Source organism: Pristiophorus japonicus, chromosome 2 (assembly GCF_044704955.1).
Source record: "Pristiophorus japonicus isolate sPriJap1 chromosome 2, sPriJap1.hap1, whole genome shotgun sequence".
Taxonomy (NCBI): Eukaryota; Metazoa; Chordata; class Chondrichthyes; family Pristiophoridae; genus Pristiophorus; species Pristiophorus japonicus.
Genome location: NC_091978.1, coordinates 304,683,541 through 304,700,451, shown reverse-complemented (window position 1 = coordinate 304,700,451; position 16,911 = coordinate 304,683,541). Strand labels below are relative to the sequence as shown.

The window sequence follows — 16,911 nt, the reverse complement described above, 5'->3', positions numbered from 1 at the left end:
CATCCATGCCTTTGTTACCTCTAGACTTGTCTATTCCAATGCACTCCTGCTGGCCTCCCACATTCTACCCTACATAAACAAGAGGTGATCCAAAATTCGGCTGCCCATGTCCTAACATGCACCAAATCCCATTCACCCCTGTGCTCGCTGACCTACATTGGCTTCCGGTTAAGCAACGCCTCGATTTCAAAATTCACATCCTTACTTTCAAATCCCTCCATGGCCCTGCCCCTCCCTATCTCTGTAATCTCCTCCAACCCCACAACCCCCCCCCCCCCCCCCGAGATGTCTGCGCTCCTCTAATTCTCCCCACTTGAGCATCCCTGATTATAATTGCTCAATCATCGGTGGCCGTGCCTTCTGTTGCTTGGGCCCCAAGCTCTGGAATTCCCTGTCTAAACCTCTCTGCCTCTACCTCTCTTTCCTCCTTCAAGATGCTCCTTAAAACCTACCTCTTTCACCAAGCTTTTGGCCACCTGCACTAATCTCTACTTATGCGGCTCGGTGTCAAATTGTTTTATCGCGTAATACTTGTGTGAAGTGCCTTGGGATGTTCCCCTACATTAAAGGCACTATATAAATACAAGTTGTTGTTGTTGTATATGCTGACCCACTTAAATTAATCACATTAATGAACGTGTTAAAATAGTTCATAGAGGCACTTCGTAGAAACATACTAGCCAACAGTAAGAAATGCCACTGAGAACAACTTCCATTCTGAAATCTCTGAAGTGAATGTAACAGTATGGGGGAGGTATAACATGGTTTGGGTTTAATTATAATTCCTTAGAAATTATTAGTAATTTTCTTAAATCCATTTGATGGATTGTAGTATGTGATTATGAACCACATACATCAGAATTCCTGTGAGCTATCTATTATGAAACATTAAAATACATTTTTAGGTTTTGTTGGAATATTTCTGTCAACAGAAGGCAATTTCAATGTTTACCTTCCTGACTCTAGTTATTGTGCAATGATGCTGGTAGTTGCAACAAAGATTCAAGTCTGTTTGAATTGAACCTGTGCCAGTGTTCTTTTATATTGTAACCGGGTGATATTAGCAGCAGTGAACTACAGCAGCAGTCAATTGTGTTCGACCTGCTGATCTACTAATACCCAGTAAATAGCAACATAAAGTCAAGGTCCGGATTTTCGTGAAGTTTGCATCCGGGTTTTCGCTGCAATTTGACTCTCCGCGGTGAAAACCCGTTCGCAAAGCCCGGGCGGGATCCTTGGCTCGTTGTTTGCGGCGGCGATGGGACGTACCGCCGGGGAGAGGTGCGCTGACGTGCTACGCCGTGGATTGCATTTGCGTCCTACTTTCGTCATTCACTCCGTACGCCACGCCCAGAATACCGACAGGTCAAACCTATTGGTGCAGATCTGTCAGCAGCAGCAAGTGTGAAAACCTGCAAAAAAGTAAGTTAAAGTTTTTATTTTTTAATTCTTTTTCAGCTAAGGGTTCTGTGAATGTTTTTGGAATGTTTTTTCAATTCCCTCCCCACCGCCCTCCCAAGGCCTCTCTCGCAGCGCTCCCGGCCCGGGACTAAATTTGGCGAAACTTGCATTTTTGCTCCGCAAATCCTCATGCAACGCCTCCCTTACCGATGCTAAAACCCGAAAGTGTGGCCTAAAAATGGTAGCGCAGCGAAAATGGTAAGTTTCAGATATCGCTACTGTTTTCGCCGAAAAAAGCAGAAAACCGAAAATCCGGCCCAAGCGTTGTATTAAATACACTGCAAAGAAGGATTGCTGAACAAGGCACAGTTTACAGCAGACTTTCTCAGTGGCAATCATAAACCATAAAAACAGACTGTTGGGGATATTGTTCAAGTTTCCAAGTCAGCACAATCTGACCAGACTGCAACAGGAATACCAACAAAGTATTACAAAAGGATAATGTAGTTCTGAACAGCTTAATTGATATGTTCATTCCATCAAATCAAAACTGATGAATTCAAGTGAGATTTCTTGACTCTTCAAACAAACAGGTTTCATAAGGTCCAATTTTGGCCATGACATGCATCAATTTTTTTGGAGTAAGTTGTTTTTTCTGCCGTAAATTAGAAAATGCTATTTTCCCCAAAAAATTTGTTGCCAGTTGTCAGTTAGGTACAATTTTTTTGAGGTAGTTTTTTTTTCAAAAGGGGGCGTTCCCAGCCACTTACATCAGTTTTGGCCATTTATGCCACTTTGGCCAGCAAAATAGTACTCCAGATCCACTTAGGTCAGCGTATGTGGCCAGCTCTGAAAAACCTTGCAGGCAGTTAAGAAAAAGCAGCGCACATTCAGCAGAGATTAGGGCAGGAATAGAGGAGGGAAGGGAACTGGAGAGGACCTCAACATACAAGCAGCAAATATTAAGGAACAGCTCAAACCAATAAAATACAATTAAAAAAAGTAAATCCTACCTTATCTTTAAAGTCTGCCCAGGAAAGGCAGCGGGCCGGCCTGTGCGTGAGGCCATTCGGCCTGGGATAGGGGAGTGAAGATGCAGCCTGCTGGAGCCACTGTGCGTTTAATCGCTGGGGGGGGGGGGGGGGGAGAGCCAGCCGAGAAGCTGCTGGAGTTGCGTTTAATGTCTATTGTGCATGCACGCACGTCGGAGCCGGCATCACTGCACATGCGCGAACGTGCTGGATGTGTTTTCGGCGGGCTATTTGGCTCCGCCCCCCACTTCAACATCGACGCCATGCCAGGACTCCAGGGACTGCACGCAGCGGCCAGGATAGGGCCGGTTTTTGCCAGCGTGTTTCCAGCGCGCAAAGTCAACGCGCTTGAGGTCAGTGCACCGACAAAACTTATTGGGGAAAATCTAGCCATAGTGTGACAGAATTCAAAGGCTGTAAAATTCTCATACGCTTCTGCAGTAACATACCATGTACCTTTTGAGTCCTTTTCTATTGTAGCAATGAGGGTCAAGTGATTTATGATTGATGACTTCAAGGGCTATGAAAGAAAACTCTATATTTGATGTCCTCATGATGCTGAGGGGCTCAGGGGAAGGAACTGCTGCAGTAATTTGGGAACTGCACTCAGACATCCTGATGGATCTCTGAGAGGCCCTGAAAAGTGCTATTGGCATAGAAGACATCAAGGTGAGTATTGTTGTCACCTTCAATAGCAGCTGCAGTGTTATATTTCTGTTTGACAAAGGTTTGGCACTCCAAATCCTTGCACAAGAAATATATTGGGTAACTCAGCAATGGTATAACTTTCTTTCTATAAATATTGGGAAAATATTCTTCTCTGCAATATTTTTTGCAGGTAGTGTGCTTTGAAGCAAGTCTTTGTGATCGAAAATATAAGTGTATTATTATGCCTGTCCTTTCAATAATTACATAAAAAATCAACTAATCACCCTTGCGCATTCCCTTAGTGACTGTGTGTGCCTTTTCCTATCCTAATGCTCCTATGCAGTGCTACCCCAGTGGCTGCAGCATGGCTAATGGAAGGGTTCGAACTTTCAGTGGGGGACATTGCAAATGGCCTTGTTGGTCAATCTGGAGGAGCAGGTGGCTGGGAGTGTGAAACAGAGTGACAGTGTTTTTTCTTCTTCTTCACTCTCCTCTACCTCTTCTTGTTCAACCACTGGATGGGCAGGCTGGATTGATTGAATGTCTGCAATGAGGAAGGCACAAGGGTAGTGTTGTGGTGAGTGTAGGTGGGCAAGGCGTGCATGCTTAAACCACGTAACTTGTAAGTCAGAAGATATTGTGGGATGAGGGGGAAGTGGGATGTGAGAAGGAGGGTAATATATGAGGATACTAGCATCTTCTATTCTTTCAGCCCCACCAAGGGCTCAGCCATGTACCTGCGAAGAATGGCCAGCACCACCTCCTCCAAGAGAGTAAGGTGAAGCTCGGAATGTGATGTGTGCCTCGTGTTTGGTAGAGATTGTTGGAAGGTGAGTGGTGCGGGCGGTGGTACATTGAGCTGTGTGTGAGGCTAGTGGTGCAGTTGGTAGGAGATGGCTTTTGAAGATGCATTCACTGACCTTGATCACTCGTCTGAGGTCGTGGACCTTCTTTGCACACTAAAGCCATATCCTGCGGGCGAAACTGCTGACAGTGACTGCCTTGGCAATGTGGTCCTGCGTATTTCTTTCTGGAGGGCCTTCTGGGTAGAGGACGATACAAAGATGGGAGGAAAAGCAATGTGTAAACAATACAAAGATTGGAGGAAAAGCACTGTGTGAGGAGGACACAACAAACCTGCAAAAGGCTAAGTGAGTGGGCAGAAATTTGGCAGATGGAGTATAATGTTGGAAAGTATGAGGTTATGCACTTTGGCAGAAAAAAATCAAAGAGCAAGTTATTATTTAAATGGAGAAAAATTGCAAAGTGCTGCAGTACAGTGGGACCTGGGGGTCCTGCTGCATGAAACACAAAAAGTTAGTATGCAGGTAAAGCAAGTGATCAGGAAGGCCAATGGAATCTTGACCTATTATCATAGGCAGTTCCTCGAAATCAAGAAAGACTTGCTTCCACTCCTAAAGTGAGTTCTTTGGTGACTGAACAGTCCAACACAAGAGCCACAGACTCTGTCACAGGTGGGACAGACATTCGTCGGGGGAAGGGGGGGGATGGGACTGATTTGCTGCACGCTCCTTCTGCTAACTGCGCCTGATCTCTTCACACTCGCAGCGTTGAGATTCGAAGAGCTCAACGCCCTCCCGGATGCACTTTCTCCACCTAGGGCGGTCTTCGGCCAGGATCTCCCAGGCGTCAGTGGTGATGTCGCACTTCACCAGGGAGGCTTTGAGGGTGTCCTTGTACCGTTTCCGCTGCCCACCTTTGGCTCGTTTGCCATGAAGGAGCCCCGCATATAGCAGTTGTTTAGGGAGTCTCGCATCTGGCAAACCATGTGGCCTGCCCAAAGAAGCTGATCTAGCATGGTGAGTGCTTCGATGCTGGGGATATTAGCCTGGGCGAGGACACTGATGTTGGTGCGTCTGTCCTCCCAGGGGATTTGCAGGATCTTGCGGAGACATCGTTGGTGATATATCTCCAGCGACTTGATATGTCTTCTGTAAGTCGTCCATGTCTCTGACCCATATGGGAGGGCGGGAATTACTACAGCCCTGTAGACTATGAGCTTGGTGGTAGGTTTGAGGGCTTGGTCTTCGAACACTCTTTTCCTCAGGCGGCCGAAGGCTGCACTGGAGGTGATGTTGAATCTCTGAATCAATGTCTGCCTTTGTTGACAAGAGGCTTCTGAGGTATGGGAAGTGGTCCACATTGTCGAGAGCCACGCCGTGAATCTTGATGAGTTGGGGGCAGTGCTGTGCGGCGAAGACAGGTTGGTGTAGGACCTTTGTCTTACGGATATTAAGCGTAAGGCTCATGCTTTCATATGCCTCGGTGAATACATTGACTATATCCTGGAGTTCAGTCACCGAATGTGCGCAGACGCAGGCGTCGTCCACGTACTGCAGTTCAACGACAGAGGTTGGGGTGATCCTGGACCTGGCCTGGAGGCGGCGTAGGTTAAACAGCTTTCCACTGGCTCTGTAGTTTACTTCCACTCCGACGGGGAGCTTGTTGACAGTGAGGTGGAACATGGCAGCGAGAAAGATTGAAAAGAGGGTTGGAGTGATGACGCAGCCTTGTTTGACCCGGTTCGGACGTGGAATGGGTCTGTAACGGATCCACTGGTAAGGATCACAGCCTGCATGTTGTTGTGGAGCAGGCGAAGGACATTGACAAACTTTTGGGGGCACCCAAAATGGAGGAGCATCCTCCAGAAGCCCTCACAGTCGACAGTGTCAAAGACCTTTGTAAGGTCGAAAAAGGCCATGTATAAGGGCTGGCGCTGCTCCCTGCATTTTTCCTGCAGTTGTCGTGCTGCAAAGATCATGTCCGTTGTGTCCCGTAGGGGATAAAATCTGCACTGTGACTCTGGGAGGAGCTCCTCAGCCACAGGGAGAAGACAGTTGAGGAGGACTCTAGCAACAACCTTCCTGGTGGTCGATAGCAGGGAGATTCCTCTGTAGTTGCCACAGTCGGATTTGTTCCCCTTTTTAAAAATGGACACGATCACTGCATTTCTGAGATCTCCCGGCATGTTCTCCTCCCTCCAAATGAGAAAGATGAGGTCATGTATCCGCACCAACAGCGCCTCTCTGCTGTACTTTAACGCCTCAGCTGGGATTCCATTCGCACCCATAGCCTTGTTGTTCTTGAGCTGTTTTATGGCTTTGTCTACTTCTTGCAATGTTGGACTTTCACTAGGTGGTGGCGGGTTGCATGCTGTGGGATGGAGTTGAGAACACTCGAGTCAAAAGCAGAGTCTCGATTGAAGAGATCTTCAAAGTGCTCCTTCCACCGGGACCTGACAGCCTCAGTGTCCTTGATAAGTGTTTCCCCGTTCTTTGCCAGGAGTGGGGTGGGGCCTTGGGAGTTTGGACCGTAGGTGGCCTTGACTGCAGTGGAGAATCCTCGTATGTCGTGGCTGTCGGCTAGTTGTTGTAGCATCTTTCTCCATCCACCACCTGTTCTTTAGGTCCCGGGTTTTTTGTTGGAACTCAGACTTGAGCCGTCTGTAATGTTGTTTTGTAGCACCCGAGTTTGGTTGTTGCTTGAGGCTCAAAAATGCTCTGCGCTTACGGTCTATTAGTTCTTGGAACCCCTGATCATTTTCATCAAACCAATCCTGGTGTTCTCTGGTTGAGTAACCAAATGTCTTTTCACAGGCACTGGTTATGGAGGCCTGGAGGGCAGACCAAGTGCTGTGGGCATTGAGCATCTCAGGGCCATCAAGGCATGCCAGATTGACTGTGAAGCGCTGGCAGTATAGGGCTCTCTTAGCTGGGTCTTTAAGTGCCCCGGCATTACTTTTTTTGCGGCACTGCTTCTGCTGTCCCCACTGCTTTGCGGCTATGTTAATATTGATGATGGATTGGATTAGGCGATGGTCCGTTCAGCAGTCATCAGCTCCCGTCATGGCGCGGGTGATGCATACATCGTCCGAGCCAAGGATCGCAAGGATGTACGCATCTTGGCCAATAGTGCAAAGGGGATGGAGTATAAAAGCAGGGAAGTCTTGCTACAGTTATACAGGGTATTGGTGAGGCCACACCTAGAATACTGCGTGCAGTTTTGGTTTCCATATTTAAGAATGGATATACTTGCTTTGGAGGCAATTCATGGAAGGTTCACTAGGCTGATTCCAAGGATGAGGGGGTTGACTTATGAGGAAAGGTTGAGTAGGTTGGTCCTCTACTCATTGGAATTCAGAAGAATGAGAGGTGATCTTATCGAAACGTATACGATTATGAGGGGGCTTGACAAGGTGAATGCAGAGAGGATGTTTTCACTGATGGGGGTGACTAGAACTAGAACTAAGGGGCATAATCTTAGAATAAGGGGCTGTCCATTTAAAACTGAGATGGGGAGGAATTTCTTCTCACAGAGGGTTATAAATCTGTGGAATTCACTGCCTCAGGGAACTATGGAATTATTGAATAAATTTAAGACAGAGATATACAGTTTCTTTACCGATAAGGGAATAAGGGGTTATGGAGAGCGAGCAGGGAAGTGGACCTGAGTCCATGATCGGATCAGCCATGATCATATTAAATGGGGGAGCAGGCTCGAGGGGTTGTATGGCCTACTCCTGTTCCTATTTCTTATGTTCTTATTGGACCTCTCCTCCAGTGCTCATCCCCAACGCAAAGTCTTCGAGTGCTGCATCCGAGACCCTGGGTGTTCGTTCCTGGTCTGTTCAGCTAGCTGGGTTAGTGCTGAAGTATGTTTAACATTTTTGATCATCTAAAGGCAGCTCACCTTTAAAAGGTGCAGACTGCCTTTAAAAACATAGGCTAACTACCTGGCCTCGCACGAACATCGCAACCTTCTGGCCCCTGCTTGTCAGCAGCGTATTCAGCGCTGGGCTGTGTGCTGCAATCATGTTAATTAGCAGGCAGAACCAATTTGACGTGCTACATGAACTCCTTTCAATGGGCATGGGCAGATCGTGCATCATGGTGCCCGTCATGTATGTAACCACAATGTAACACCACTGTATTACTGTATACACTCAACCTAGAAGCACACCTTGACCACAAGGGGTGAACTTGTGGGAGACACTCCTTACCTGATCACACAGGTATAAAAAGGGAGGTCCCACGCAGGGTCACCGCCTTGGGAGTCCTGTGAATAAAGAGTTAAGGTCACAGAGTGACCTTGTCCCCAGAATATACCTCGTGTGGTTTCATACTGTAGAGTAAGGACTTTACATTGGTGACGAGAAATGGGAATTCACGACCCACGAGAATGGCCACCGGTAGCACAGAGGAATGGTACTGTGTTGGGGAAGACTGGGCCGATTTTGTCGAGAGGCTTCAGCAAAGCTTTGTTATGAAAGAATGGCTGGGGGATGCAGCGGCCGACAAGCGAAGGGCTCATCTTTTGACCAGCTGCGGACCAAAGGCTTACGCGCTCATGAAGGACTTACTAGCACCCGAAAAGCCGGCGGACAAAACCTTTGAAGAACTTAGCAAATTGATCGGGGAGCACCTCAAACCGGTGAGTAGCATACATATGGCCCTACTCAGATTCTACACCCACCGACGTCGTGAAGGACAGTGCATACTGGACTTCGTAGTGAACCTCCGGCGTTTGGCCAGCCTCTGTAAGTTCACAGACGCCAGCAGGGGGGAGATGCTAAGGGACTTCTTTATCGAGGGCATCAGTCATGCGGGAATTTTCCACAAATTAATTGAGACCAAGGAATTGACCGTGGAAGCAGCGGCATTGATAGCTCAAACTTTCACGGCAGGGGAGGAAGAGTCGAAAATAATATACGCGCGCAATTCTGCCTCTAACGCAGCGATGGATCAGGGAGTCAACATCATCAATGCGACTCAGAGCCCTGCAGGCAGGCAGGGGCAGTCCGACACTCCCCAGGCAGCAATAGACCCCAGAGTAGGACTTCAACAGAGACAATGGCAGGCTAAACGGACATTCACGCCATCACAGTAAACAATGCGGCCCGGGATGGGGCCATTGACACCCATTAATAGGGTACTTAAGAGCAGTCAAAGGAACAGTCAGTGCGGAATGCCTGGCCATAGTCCCTTTGTTCCCAACAATGGAAACTTTGGCCCCAAGTTTCCACACGCGCAAAACAGGCGCCCCTCCGAGCTGGGCGCCCGTTTTTCGCGCCGAAAACGGTGCCTGAAAAAAAACACGCTATTCTCGAGCGCTTTGCAGCTCGATGTCAGCTTGGCGCGGCGCCCAGGAGACGGAGCCTACCACTCGCGCCGATTTTGTAAGTAGGAGGGGGCGGGTACCATTTAAATGAGTTTTTTTCGTGCCGACAACCCTGCGCGTGCGCGTTGGAGCGTTCGCGCAAGCGCAGTGTGAAGGAAACATTGGCACTCGGCCATTTTTGTAGTTCTTTGTAGCTGTTCAATTTTTAAAATTTTTTAATAAAAGCACATTGCCCTTCCATGATCAGCACTGAGGCTTCTTGCAGCAGTGAGAAGGCCTCCCCCCCCCCCCCTCCTGCCGTCGGGAATGGCTGCCTCAACTTCTGAGGCTTCCTGCAGCCTTCTCACTGCCTCCCCCCAGCTGCGGTCGGTCGGGCCCTTACTGCCCCCCCCCCCCCCCCGCCGTCAGGAACGGCTGCCTCAACTTGTGAGGCTTCCTGCAGCCTTCTCCCTGCCTGAAGCACTTTCACACAGGTAGGAACATGGTTTATTTAATCTTTTCTTTGCTTATAAATTTTTATTCAGGTTGGAATTATTTGTATAATATTTGTATAAGTATAACTAAGGATTTATTGTAGAATGTAATGACTTCCCTACCCGCCAACGCCCCCCCCCCCTCCCCCGCCCCACCTCGTTCCGGACGCCTAATTTGTAACCTGCGCCTGATTTTTTAATGTGTAGACAAGGTTTTTTTCAGGCCTACAAAAATCTTCACTTGCTCCATTCTAAGTTAGTTTGGAGTACGTTTTCACTGTGGAAACTTTCAAATCAGGCGTCAGTGGCCAGACACGCCCCCTTTTTGAAAAAAAAATTCTGTTCAAAAGTGAAACTGTTCTACATGACTAGAACTGCAGAAAACTTAAGTGTGGAGAATTGCGATTTCTAAGATACTCCGTTCTCCACCAGTTGCTCCTAAAATTCAGGAGCAAATCATGTGGAAACTTGGGGCCAATAACTCATGCTGGAGGTGTGGGGGAAAACACTCAGCTAGATCTTGCAGATTTCAACAGTTTGTCTGCAGGAACTGCAATCTCACTGGCCACTTAGCTCGAATGTGCACGAAGTCTGCAACCAGACTAATATATGAGGCGGATGGACCAGAAGAGGGTTCTTTGAAGCAGGATGACTTTTGGGGCAAAGCAATGGACGCCGAGGTTCAGCGGGTCCATGTGGCGAATATTCACAGTTCATACACCAAAACGCCACTAATGATGATGAGGGTTTTATTAAACGATATCCCAGTACGCATGGAGCTGGACACTGGGGTCAGCCAGTCACTCATGGGCATTCAGCAATTTGAGAAGCTATGGCCACTTAAAGCCAGTCGACCCCAGTTAGCACGTATTGAGACACAATTACGGACTTACACTGAAGAAATCATTCCGGTGCTAGGCAGTGCAATGTTGGCTGTCACACACAATGGGTTAGTGAATCAGCTGCCGCTCTGGATTGTCCCGGGCAATGGTCCCGCACTTTTGGAGAGGAGCTGGTTAGCCGAGATGAACTGGAAATGGGGGGTTGTTCGCACAATATCATCTGTGGAGCGAAGTTCGTGCTCACAAGTCCTACAACAATTCGAATCAATATTCCAACCTGGCGTCGGGACTTTCAAAGGCACTAAAGTAGTGATACACATCACCCCGGACACCAGGCCAGTGCACCACAAAGCCAGAACGGTGCCATATGTGATGTGGGAAAAGATCGAGAGCGAATTGGATCGGCTGTTGAGAGAGGGCATCATCTCGCCTGTTGAATTCAGCAACTGGGCGAGCCCCTTCGTTCCCATCCTAAAAGCGGATGGCTCTGTCAGGATCTGTGGCGACTACAAGGCCACCATCAATCGGGTGTCCCTACAAGATCAATACCCGCTCCCGAGAGCGGAGGACCTCTTCGCCACACTGGCAGGCGGCAAGCTGTTCACCAAGTTGGACCTCACTTTAGCCTATATGATCCAGGAACTGGCCGACGAATCTAAACTACTGACCACCATCACCATGCACAAGGGACTGTTCGTTTATAACAGGTGCCCATTTGGCATTCGATCAGTGGCCACAATTTTTCAACGAAACATGGAAAGCCTGATTAAATCCATTCCTGGAACGATCGTATTCCAGGACGACATCCTCATCACGGGTCGAGACACTGAGGAACACCTCCACAACCTGGAGGAAGTGCCATGCCAACTGGACCGGGTAGGCCTGCGACTCAAGAAGTCTAAATGTGTGTTCTTGCCTCCTGAGGTTGAGTTTCTGGGCAGGAGGGTTGCTGCAGATGGGATTCGGCCCACCGAATCCAAAACAGAGGCGATTCGACGAGCACCCAGGCCCGGCAACATATTGGAGTTGCGTTCATTCCTGGGACTGTTGAACTATTTTGCAAACTTTCTGCCAAACTTGAGCACATTGTTGGAGCCGCTACACATGCTCCTGCATAAGGGTTGCGATTGGTTTTGGGGGGACGGGCTTTTGATCGGGCGCGAAACCTACTTTGTTCAAACAAGTTGTTGACCCTGTATGACCCCTGTAAAAAATTGGTTCTGACATGTGATGCATCGTCGTATGGGGTTGGGTGCGTGTTGCAGCAGGGCAATGCTGAGGGTCAACTACAACCTGTGGCTTATGCCTCCAGATCGCTTTCTCAAGCAGAACGGGAATATGGGATGGTCGAGAAGGAAGCGCTTGCATGTGTCTATGGTGTAAAAAAAATGCATCAGTACCTCTTTGTTAGGAAGTTTGAATTCGAGATGGACCACAAGTTATTAACACCCTGTTGTCAGACAGAAAGGCTATCAATGCCAACTCATCAGCTCGCATACAGCAATGGGCTCTCACGCTGGCTGCATATGACTACTCCATTCGGCACCGGCCCGGCACTGAAAATTGAGCTGACGCACTAAGCAGGCTTCCACTGGCCACCACTGAGGGGGCAGCGGAGCAAAGTGCCGAGATGGTCATGGCTGTCGATGCCTTTGACAGCGCAGGCTCCCCTATCACAGCCCGCCAGACTGGGGATTGGGCGCCTGCACACGGAGCATGCCCTGAGGCGGTCAGACCATTCCACAGACGGATGGATGAGCTCTCCATCCAAGCCGACTGCCTACTATGGGGCAGCCAGGTAGTTATGCCCCAGAAGGGCAGGGAGGCATGCATCAGGGAACTCCACAGCGAGCACCCAGGCATTGTGCTGATGAAGGCCATTGCCCGGTCACACGTTTGGTGGCCTGGAATTGATTCAGACCTAGAACACTGTGTTCGCAGGTGCACGACTTGTGCCCAGCTGGGTAATGCCCCCCAGGAGGCCCCGCTCAGCCCGTGGCCCTGGCCCACCAGGCCATGGTCATGCATTCATGTTGACTACGCGGGCCCGTTCATGGGAAAGATGTTCCTTATTGTGGTAGATGCGTACTCGAAATGGATCGATTGCATCATTCTGAATTCATGCACGTCATCCATCATCGTGGAAAGCCTACGTGCGATCTTTGCAACCCATGGCTTGCCGGACATCCTGGTTAGTGATAATGGCCCATGTTTCACAAGCTATGAATTCCGAGAGTTTATGTCGGGCAATGGCATCAACCACGTCAGGTCTGCGCCGTTCAAGCCGGCCTCCAATGGCCAGCCGGAACGTGTGATCCAAATAATTAAGCAACGTATGCGCGGGATTCAAGGACCCTCCCTACAATGCCGCCTATCGCGTCTCCTGCTGGCCTATAGATCCCGACCGCACTCGCTCACGGGGGTCCCGCCCGCAGAGCTACTAATGAAACGGACATTCAAAACTCGGTTGTCCCTCATTCACCCAGTCCTGACCGACATAGTTGAGGGCAAGCGCATGTCACAAAACGAGTACCATGACCGTAATTCGAGCGGGAGATGTATGGAAATAAATGATCCTGTATTCGTCCTCAATCACGCCATGGGGCCCAAATGACTTGAGGGCACTGTAATTTACAAATAGGGTCATCGTGGTAAAACTCAACAATGGTCAGATATGCCGTAAGCATCTGCACCAAGTAAAAAAAAGGTTCAGCATCGACATGGAGGAACCTGAAGAAGACCATGATATGGAGCTCGGAATACCGTCAGTGAACGAGCAACAAGAGCAATCAGAAGAATGCACAGTCCCTGCGGTCAGCCCGGACAGGCTAGAATCACCACAGGTGACAGACACTCACGTCAGTGTCCAACAACCAGAGCCCCAACTGTGGCGCTCCACGAGGGAGCGTAGACCACCTGAAAGACTAAACCTATGATCCCAATAAGACTTTGTGGGGGGAGGTGATGTCATGTATGTAACCACAATGTAACAGCACTCTATTACTGTATACACTCAACCTAGATGTACACCTTGACAACAAGGGGTGAACTTGTGGGAGACACTTCTTACCTGATCACACAGGTATAAAAAGGGAGGTCCCACACAGGGTCATCGCCTTGGGAGTCCTGTGAATAAAGAGTTAAGGTCACAGAGTGACCTTGGCCCCAGAATGTGCCTCGTGTGGTTTCATACTGTAGAGTAAGGACTTTATGTTGCCCACGCCCTTTTCACCCCCTCAAATTAGTGGAGTAACTAACTGCTTTTATTTTCAGACCATTTATATCATTCCTGTCAAAGAATAACAAAGGAACGCAAGTGAAGTGTAACTGCAAAAATGTAAAGGGTATAATCTAATGTTCATTTAACAAGGTGCAGATATCATACATGTCAGAGGATTTGCCAGCATGCATCCTTAAAAAAAGGCAATAAATTATTCATTTTGGGGTTGAAATTCCTCTGAACATTAATTTTAGCACATTGGTTAATCATTTTATCATTCTTGTGTAATCTATTTCAATAAAGTTTATTTTAAATGGTTTTAAAATTGCTAAAACCACAATTTGATGCACACAGAAATTTCAACTGCTTTGGAGGATTCAGTTAACTATTACTGAGGATATGGGTTATAACAGTATTTGCAGCACACAAGGTGTAGAAAGTGGATGAAGTGCAAATGAACACAGTTGGTCATATTTCTCATTGTCATCTTTAATGAGCATGACAGTAAATAAAGCGAAGGCACATATTTTTTGGTCGGATTCACTAAGCAAAGACATGCGGGGAATTTTACCTGGCAAAAATGTCAGCGCGTTGGAAAGCCGGCTCCGACCTGACAATTTCTGCATTTAGCTCGAGCGCGTTAGGCTAGTTGAACGCAAACCCCTTGAGAGGGGTGGATTGCCTATTAACATATGCTAATTGCTCGATTGGAGTGATATTTCAACACACTTTACTTTAATGTCTTGTCCATGGGTTTCCCAGGCTTCCTGATAGCAAAAGCAATTAAAGGGACTGATGGAAATACTGCAATAAATACTCAGTACTCACAGCTGCTTTCTTACCTACTAGTAGGAATGGGTTTACATATAAACATAAGAACATAAGAAATAGGAGCAGGAGTAGGCCATTTTGCCCCTCGAGCCTGCTCTGCCATTCAATTAGATAATGGCTGATCTGACTTCCACTTCCCTGCCCACTCCCCATAATCCTTGACTCCCTTCTCATAAAAAATCTGTCTATCTCGACTTTAAATATATTCAAAGACCCAGCCTCCACAACTCCAAAGATTCACGACCCTCTGAGAAGAAATTCCTCCTCAGCTCAGTTTTAAATGGGCAATCCCTTATTCTGAAACTATGACCCCTAGATCTAGATTTCCTCATGAATGGAAACATCCTCTCTGCATCTACCCTGTCAAGCAACCTCAGAATCTCATATGTTTCAATAAGATCACCTCTCATTCTTCTAAACTCCAATGAGTATAGGCCCAACCTGCTCAACCTTTCTTCATATGACGACCCCTTCATCTTCGGAATCAACCTCGCGAACCTTTGCCTCCAATGTAAGTATATCCTTTCTTAAATAAGGAGACCAAAACTATATGCAGTACTCTAGGTGTGGTCTTACTAATGCCCTGTACAGTTGGAGCAGGATTTCCCTACTTTTATACTCCATTCCCCTTGCAAAAGGGCCAGCATTCAATTTGCCTTCCTGATTACTTGCTGTACCTGCATGCTAACTTTTTGTGTTTCATGTACAAGAACCCCAGATCCCACTGTACTACAGCATTTTGTAATTGCTCCCCATTTAAAAAATAATAATTTTCTTTTTTATTTCTCCTAACAAGGTGGATAACCTCACATTTTCCCACATTATAGTCCATCTGCCAAATTTTTGCCCACTCACTGAGCCTGTCTATATCCCTTTGTAGATTATTTGCGTCCTCACAAATTGCTTTCCCACCTATCTTTGTATCATCAGCAAATTTGGCTACATTACACTTGGTCCCTTCATCCAAGTCATTAATATAAATTGTAAATAGTTGAGGTCCCAGCACTGATCCCCGTGGCACCCCACTAGTTACAGTTTGCCAACCTGAAAATGACCCATTTATCCCAACTCTCTGTTTTCTGCTGGTTAGCCAATCCTCTATCCGGCTAATATATTACCCCCAACCCTGTGAACTCTTATCTTGTGCAGTAACCTTTCGTGTGGTACCTTATCAAATACTTTCTGGAAATCCAAATATACGCCATCAACTGGTTCTCCTTTATCCACTCTACTCATTGACAAATTTGTTGGAGTTCTTTGAAGATGCAAACATGATTTCCCTTTCATGCTGACTCTGCTTGACTGCATTATGATTTTCTAAATGTCCTGCCAGTACTTCCTTAATGATGGACTCCAGCATTTTCCCAATGACAGATATTAGGTTAACTAGTCTATAGTTTCTTGCTTTCTGGCTCCCTCCTTTCTTAAATAGGGGTGTTACATTTGTGGTTTTCCAGTCTGCTGGGACCTCACCAGAATTCAGGGAATTTTGGAAGATTACAACCAATGCATCCACTATCTCTGCAGCCACTTCTTTTAAGACCCTAGCATGCAAGCCATCAGGTCCAGGGGACTTGTCTGCCTTTAGTCTCATTACTTTGCCAAGTACTGTATCTCTAGTGATAGTGATTGTTTAAAGTTCGTTCACAGTACTTTTGCTGAGAGTTTACTTTCTATACTTTGGAGATTTTCACATCAGGGTGGGTGGGACCTTGGCTGCTTTAGATTGGACCTCGGACAAGGGGCAATATTCGTAGCACAAGGAACAGCACCAGCAGCCTGCTGTTGAGAGTCCTGCAGCTGGACAGCAGAGAGGGGAACTGCAGACAGGGATGCAACCAAGGAGTGCAGCTTGTAGGAGGCATTCCCCACCACACAGGGTGCACAGGCAGTGGCTGAGTTTCCTTGACATGTCGGAACAGCAGTGTATCAGGAGGTTCACGTTGTTGTGTCAGGTGGTGGCAGGCATCTGCAGCCTTCTAGAAGGAGACCTACTCCCTGCAAGACCTGGTGGCCAGACATTACCAGTGGCTGTGGAAGTGACCACCTCTCTCAACATTTTTCTCTCCAGATCCTTCCAAGGCTCTGCCCCAGACATATTCAGGATCTCCCAGTCAGCGGCCCACAAATGCATAAGACACGTGACCGACGGCTTGTTTGCCAAAGCTGCAAATTATGTGAACTTTGCCTGTGATGATGTCAGTCAGAATGAGCGGGCGATTGGGTTTGCATCTCTGGCTGGCTTCCCACAGGTGCAAGGCGTCAACGACTGCACACATGCATTGCTATTTACCAAGAAATTCTCCAAACACAAGGGGGGAGAAATT

At 47.7% G+C, this 16,911-nt stretch overlaps 1 protein-coding gene across 5 annotated transcripts in view; it reads left to right on the top strand.

Annotated features, from left to right (window-relative positions):
- LOC139247491 (E3 ubiquitin-protein ligase MARCHF1-like) overlaps positions 1–16,911 on the top strand; it is an 801,353-nt gene that overhangs the window by 38,140 nt on the left and 746,302 nt on the right. For 3 of the 5 annotated variants that reach the window (XM_070871643.1, XM_070871642.1, XM_070871641.1), the window contains exon 1: positions 2,703–2,785. The exons of 1 other annotated variant lie outside the window; for it this stretch is intronic. The gene's annotated coding sequence lies outside the window, so the exon portion shown is untranslated. Of the gene's footprint in view, positions 1–2,702; positions 2,786–3,792; positions 3,911–16,911 lie in introns of those variants that run through there. One more of the 5 variants, XM_070871645.1, reaches the window with a different exon arrangement.